We start from the raw sequence: 7500 nt of genomic DNA on the forward strand, positions 1-7500 counted from the left end.
CAGCGCCCCTAATGGCGGCAGGTGGTACTGGCCCCCTGGTCACCCGGCCATTGAAAATGAATGGGCCCCATTCATTTCCTATGGCATTTTTCGACGCCTGGTCACCCGGCCATTGAAAATGAATGGGGCACTTCCAGGGGGGGCTCTGGCTCGCCCAGGCCGAAATAGGAGCACTATGGGCGGCCTGCCTGAGCAGATTTGCCCCCCCAAATCCTGGTTCTCAAAAATTTTCAAAGTCATCTTTTTTCGAATTATTTTCAGAGTGCCACTTCCAGGGGGGTGCTCTGGCGCGCCCAGGCCGAAATAGGAGCACTATGGGCGGCCTGCCTCAGCACATTTGCCCCCCCCAAATCCTGGTTCTCAAAAATTTTCAAAGTCATTTTTTTTTAATTATTTTCAGAGTGCCACTTCCAGGGGGGTGCTCTGGCGCGCCCAGGCCGAAATAGGAGCACTATGGGCGGCCTGCCTCAGCACATTTGCCCCCCCCAAATCCTGGTTCTCAAAAATTTTCAAAGTCATTTTTTTTTAATTATTTTCAGAGTGCCACTTCCAGGGGGGTGCTCTGGCGCGCCCAGGCCGAAATAGGAGCACTATGGGCGGCCTGCCTCAGCACATTTGCCCCCCCCAAATCCTGGTTCTCCAAAAATTTCAAAGTCAACTTTTTTTGAAATATTTTCAGAGTGCCACCTCTGGAGCCTCTGCAGCGGGGGCTCTCGCCTGCCTGGTCACCCGTCATTCATTTCAATGGGGGGGGGATATGGACGCCTGGTCACCCGGCATTCATTTCAATGGGGAGATTGGAGCCCTGGGCATCCGGCCTTCATTTCAATGGGGGATTTGGACGTCTGGTCACCCGCCATTCATTTCAATGGGGAGATTGGAGCCCTGGGCACCCGGCCTTCATTTCAATGGGGGATTTGGACGCCTGGTCACCCGGCCTTCATTTCAATGGGGGATTTGGACGCCTGGTCACCCGCCATTCATTTCAATGGGGAGATTGGAGCCCTGGGCACCCGGCCTTCATTTCAATGGGGGATTTGGACGCCTGGTCACCCGCCATTCATTTCAATGGGGAGATTGGAGCCCTGGGCACCCGGCCTTCATTTCAATGGGGGATTTGGACGCCTGGTCACCCGCCATTCATTTCACTGGGGAGATTGGAGCCCTGGGCACCCGGCCTTCATTTCAATGGGGGATTTGGACGCCTGGTCACCCGCCATTCATTTCACTGGGGAGATTGGAGCCCTGGGCACCCGGCCTTCATTTCAATGGGGGATTTGGACGCCTGGTCACCCGCCATTCATTTCAATGGGGAGATTGGAGCCCTGGGCACCCGGCCTTCATTTCAATGGGGGATTTGGACGCCTGGTCACCCGCCATTCATTTCACTGGGGAGATTGGAGCCCTGGGCACCCGGCCTTCATTTCAATGGGGGATTTGGACGCCCGGTCACCCGCCATTCATTTCAATGGGGAGATTGGAGCCCTGGGCACCCGGCCTTCATTTCAATGGGGGATTTGGACGCCCGGTCACCCGGCATTCATTTCAATGGGGAGATTGGAGCCCTTGGCACCCGGCCTTCATTTCAATGGGGGATTTGGACGCCCGGTCACCCGCCATTCATTTCAATGGGGAGATTGGAGCCCTGGGCACCCGGCCTTCATTTCAATGGGGGATTTGGACGCCCGGTCACCCGCCATTCATTTCAATGGGGAGATTGGAGCCCTGGGCATCCGGCCTTCATTTCAATGGGGGATTTGGACGCCTGGTCACCCGCCATTCATTTCAATGGGAAGATTGGAGCCCTGGTCAATCCCTGAAGAGAGACGCTCTCCCCCTGGTCCATGGCGCTCTCCCCCTGGTCCATGGAGTCCCGCAAACGGCCAGCATCAAGCCCCGAAGACAGGCGCTCTCCCACTGGTCCGTGGAGCCCCGAAGACACGCGCCAACAGCCAGCATCAAGCCCCCAAAGAGAGGCGCTCTCCCCCTGGTCCTTGGAGCCCCGCCGACGGCCAGCGACAAGCCCCGAAGTGAGGCGCTCTCCTCCTTGTTCGGCACATGCACGCACACACACCCCTCCGCACGAGCCCCTGTGCGCCCGGCGCGCCCGCAGTTGGAAGAAGGGAAAGAGGGGGAAGAGCTGGAAGTGCTGGAAGTGCTGGAAGTGCTGGAAGTGCTGAAAGTGCTGAAAGTGCTGAAAGTGCTGAAAGTAAAGGGGAAAGCGGACAGCGGCCAGCGGACAGCGGCCAGCGGACAGCGGCCAGCGGACAGCGGCGACAGGCCAAATGTGCTGAGGGCGGCCGCCTATAGTGCTCCTATTTCGGCTATGGCAGGCGCTCTCCCCCTGGTCCATGGCGCTTTCCCCCTGGTCCATGGAGCCCCGCCAACAGCCAGCAACAAGCCCCAAAGAGAGGCGCTCTCTCCCTGGTCCATGGAGCCCCGCCAACAGGCATCAAGCCCCGAAGAGAGGCACTCTCCCCCTGGTCCATGGCGCTCTCCCCCTGGTACATGGAGCCCCGCCAACAGCCAGCAACAAGCCCCGAAGAGAGGCGCTCTCCCCCTTGTCCATGGCGCTCCAGGATGCGGGGGCCAAATGTGCTGAGGGCGGCCGCCTATAGTGCTCTTATTTCGGCTATGGCAGGTGCTCTCCCCCTGGTCCATGGCGCTCTCCCCCTGGTCCATGGAGCCACGCCAACAGCCAGCAACAAGCCCCAAAGAGAGGCGCTCTCCCCCTGGTCCATGGAGCCCCGCCAACAGGCATCAAGCCCCGAAGAGAGGCGCTCTCCCCCTTGTCCATGGCGCTCCAGGATGGGGGGGCCAAATGTGCTGAGGGCGGCCGCCTATAGTGCTCTTATTTCGGCTATGGCAGGTGCTCTCCCCCTGGTCCATGGCGCTCTCCCCCTGGTCCATGGAGCCACGCCAACAGCCAGCAACAAGCCCCAAAGAGAGGCGCTCTCCCCCTGGTCCATGGAGCCCCGCCAACAGGCATCAAGCCCCGAAGAGAGGCGCTCTCCCCTTGGTCCATGGCGCTCCAGGATGGGGGGGCCAAATGTGCTGAGGGCGGCCGCCTATAGTGCTCTTATTTCGGCTATGGCAGGTGCTCTCCCCCTGGTCCATGGCGCTCTCCCCCTGGTCCATGGAGCCACGCCAACAGCCAGCAACAAGCCCCAAAGAGAGGCGCTCTCCCCCTGGTCCATGGAGCCCCGCCAACAGGCATCAAGCCCCGAAGAGAGGCGCTCTCCCCCTGGTCCATGGCGCTCCAGGATGGGGGGGCCAAATGTGCTGAGGGCGGCCGCCTATAGTGCTCTTATTTCGGCTATGGCAGGTGCTCTCCCCCTGGTCCATGGCGCTCTCCCCCTGGTCCATGGAGCCACGCCAACAGCCAGCAACAAGCCCCAAAGAGAGGCGCTCTCCCCCTGGTCCATGGAGCCCCGCCAACAGGCATCAAGCCCCGAAGAGAGGCGCTCTCCCCTTGGTCCATGGCGCTCCAGGATGGGGGGGCCAAATGTGCTGAGGGCGGCCGCCTATAGTGCTCTTATTTCGGCTATGGCAGGTGCTCTCCCCCTGGTCCATGGCGCTCTCCCCCTGGTCCATGGAGCCACGCCAACAGCCAGCAACAAGCCCCAAAGAGAGGCGCTCTCCCCCTGGTCCATGGAGCCCCGCCAACAGGCATCAAGCCCCGAAGAGAGGCGCTCTCCTCCTGGTCCATGGCGCTCCAGGATGGGGGGGCCAAATGTGCTGAGGGCGGCCGCCTAAAGTGCTCTTATTTCGGCTATGGCAGGTGCTCTCCCCCTGGTCCATGGCGCTCTCCCCCTGGTCCATGGAGCCACGCCAACAGCCAGCAACAAGCCCCAAAGAGAGGCGCTCTCCCCCTGGTCCATGGAGCCCCGCCAACAGGCATCAAGCCCCGAAGAGAGGCGCTCTCCTCCTGGTCCATGGCGCTCCAGGATGGGGGGGCCAAATGTGCTGAGGGCGGCCGCCCATAGTGCTCTTATTTCGGCTATGGCAGGCGAGAGCCCCCGCTGGAGGTGGCACTCTGAAAATATTTCGAAAAAAGTTGACTTTGAAAAAATTTGAGAACCAGGATTGGGGGGCCAAATGTGCTGAGGGCGGCCGCCTATAGTGCTCTTATTTCGGCTATGGCAGGTGCTCTCCCCCTGGTCCATGGCGCTCTCCCCCTGGTCCATGGAGCCCCGCCAACAGCCAGCAACAAGCCCCAAAGAGAGGCGCTCTCCCCCTGGTCCATGGAGCCCCGCCAATAGCCAGCAACAAGCCCCAAAGAGAGGCGCTCTCCCCCTGGTCCATGGAGCCCCGCCAACAGGCATCAAGCCCCGAAGAGAGGCGCTCTCCCCCTGGTCCATGGCGCTCTCCCCCTGGTCCATGGAGCCCCGCCAACAGCCAGCAACAAGCCCCAAAGAGAGGCGCTCTCCCCCTGGTCCATGGCGCTCCAGGATGGGGGGGCCAAATGTGCTCACTGAGGCCGCCCATGGCGCTCCTATTTCGGCTATGGCAGGCGAGAATCCCCCTGGGAAGTGGCACTCTGAAAATATTTTGAAAAAAGTTGACTTTGAAAATTTTTGAGAACCAGGATTTGGGGGGCCAAATGTGCTGAGGGCGGCCGCCTATAGTGCTCTTATTTCGGCTATGGCAGGTGCTCTCCCCCTGGTCCATGGCGCTCTCCCCCTGGTCCATGGAGCCCCGCCAACAGCCAGCAACAAGCCCCAAAGAGAGGCGCTCTCCCCCTGGTCCATGGAGCCCCGCCAATAGCCAGCAACAAGCCCCACAGAGAGGCGCTCTCCCCCTGGTCCATGGAGCCCCGCCAACAGGCATCAAGCCCCGAAGAGAGGCGCTCTCCCCCTGGTCCATGGCGCTCTCCCCCTGGTCCATGGAGCCCCGCCAACAGCCAGCAACAAGCCCCAAAGAGAGGCGCTCTCCCCCTGGTCCATGGCGCTCCAGGATGGGGGGGCCAAATGTGCTCACTGAGGCCGCCCATGGCGCTCCTATTTTGGCTATGGCAGGCGAGAATCCCCCTGGGAAGTGGCACTCTGAAAATATTTTGAAAAAAGTTGACTTTGAAAATTTTTGAGAACCAGGATTTGGGGGGCCAAATGTGCTGAGGCAGGCCGCCCATGGCGCTCCTATTTCGGCTATGGCAGGCGAGAATCCCCCTGGGAAGTGGCACTCTGAAAATATTTTGAAAAAAGTTGACTTTGAAAATTTTTGAGAACCAGGATTTGGGGGGCCAAATCTGCTGAGGCAGGCCGCCCATAGCGCTCCTATTTCGGCTATGGCAGGCGCTCTCCCCCTGGTCAATTTCAACCCCTGGGCACCCGCCAGTCGATTTTGACCCCTGGGCACCCGCCATCCAATGTCAACCCCTGGGCACCCGCCAGTCGATTTCGACCCCTGGGCACCCGCCATCCAATGTCAACCCCTGGGCACCCGCCAGTCGATTTCGACCCCTGGGCACCCGCCATCCAATGTCAACCCCTGGGCACCCGCCAGTCGATTTTGACCCCTGGGCACCCGCCATCCAATGTCAACCCCTGGGCACCCGCCATCCAATGTCAACCCCTGGGCACCCGCCAGTCGATTTCGACCCCTGGGCACCCGCCATCCAATGTCAACCCCTGGGCACCCGCCAGTCGATTTCGACCCCTGGGCACCCGCCATCCAATGTCAACCCCTGGGCACCCGCCAGTCGATTTCGACCCCTGGGCACCCGCCATCCAATGTCAACCCCTGGGCACCCGCCAGTCGATTTCGACCCCTGGGCACCCGCCATCCAATGTCAACCCCTGGGCACCCGCCAGTCGATTTCGACCCCTGGGCACCCGCCATCCAATGTCAACCCCTGGGCACCCGCCAGTCGATTTCGACCCCTGGGCACCCGCCATCCAATGTCAACCCCTGGGCACCCGCCAGTCGATTTCGACCCCTGGGCACCCGCCATTCAATGTCAACCCCTGGGCACCCGCCAGTCGATTTTGACCCCTGGGCACCCTCCATCCAATGTCAACCCCTGGGCACCCGCCAGCCGATTTTGACCCCTGGTCACCCGCCATCCAATGTCAACCCCTGGGCACCCGCCAGCCGATTTTGACCCCTGGTCACCCGCCAGTCGCCCCTGGTCACCCGCCATCATGGAGCCCCGCCAACAACCAGCAACAAGCCCCGAACACAGGCACCAACGACCAGCAACAAGCCCCGAACACAGGCACCAACGACCAGCAACAAGCCCCGAACACAGGCACCAACGACCAGCAACAAGCCCCGAACACAGGCACCAACGACCAGCAACAAGCCCCGAACACAGGCACCAACGACCAGCAACAAGCCCCGAACACAGGCACCAACGACCAGCAACAAGCCCCGAACACAGGCACCAACGACCAGCAACAAGCCCCGAACACAGGCACCAACGGCCAGCAACAAGCCCCGAACACAGGCCCCAACGGCCAGCAACAAGCCCCGAACACAGGCACCAACGACCAGCAACAAGCCCCGAACACAGGCACCAACGGCCAGCAACAAGCCCCGAACACAGGCCCCAACGGCCAGCAACAAGCCCCGAACACAGGCACCAACGACCAGCAACAAGCCCCGAACACAGGCACCAACGACCAGCAACAAGCCCCGAACACAGGCACCAACGACCAGCAACAAGCCCCGAACACAGGCACCAACGACCAGCAACAAGCCCCGAACACAGGCACCAACGACCAGCAACAAGCCCCGAACACAGGCACCAACGACCAGCAACAAGCCCCGAACACAGGCACCAACGGCCAGCAACAAGCCCCGAACACAGGCCCCAACGGCCAGCAACAAGCCCCGAACACAGGCACCAACGACCAGCAACAAGCCCCGAACACAGGCACCAACGACCAGCAACAAGCCCCGAACACAGGCACCAACGACCAGCAACAAGCCCCGAACACAGGCACCAACGGCCAGCAACAAGCCCCGAACACAGGCCCCAACAGCCAGCAACAAGCCCCGAACACAGGCACCAACGACCAGCAACAAGCCCCGAACACAGGCACCAACGACCAGCAACAAGCCCCGAACACAGGCACCAACGACCAGCAACAAGCCCCGAACACAGGCACCAACGGCCAGCAACAAGCCCCGAACACAGGCCCCAACGGCCAGCAACAAGCCCCGAACACAGGCACCAACGACCAGCAACAAGCCCCGAACACAGGCACCAACGGCCAGCAACAAGCCCCGAACACAGGCCCCAACGGCCAGCAACAAGCCCCGAACACAGGCACCAACGACCAGCAACAAGCCCCGAACACAGGCACCAACGACCAGCAACAAGCCCCGAACACAGGCACCAACGACCAGCAACAAGCCCCGAACACAGGCACCAACGACCAGCAACAAGCCCCGAACACAGGCACCAACGACCAGCAACAAGCCCCGAACACAGGCACCAACGACCAGCAACAAGCCCCGAACACAGGCACCAACGGCCAGCAACAAGCCCCGAAC

The sequence above is a fragment of the Vanacampus margaritifer genome, unplaced genomic scaffold (assembly GCF_051991255.1).
Source record: "Vanacampus margaritifer isolate UIUO_Vmar unplaced genomic scaffold, RoL_Vmar_1.0 HiC_scaffold_143, whole genome shotgun sequence".
In the NCBI taxonomy this organism is placed as follows: Eukaryota; Metazoa; Chordata; class Actinopteri; order Syngnathiformes; family Syngnathidae; genus Vanacampus; species Vanacampus margaritifer.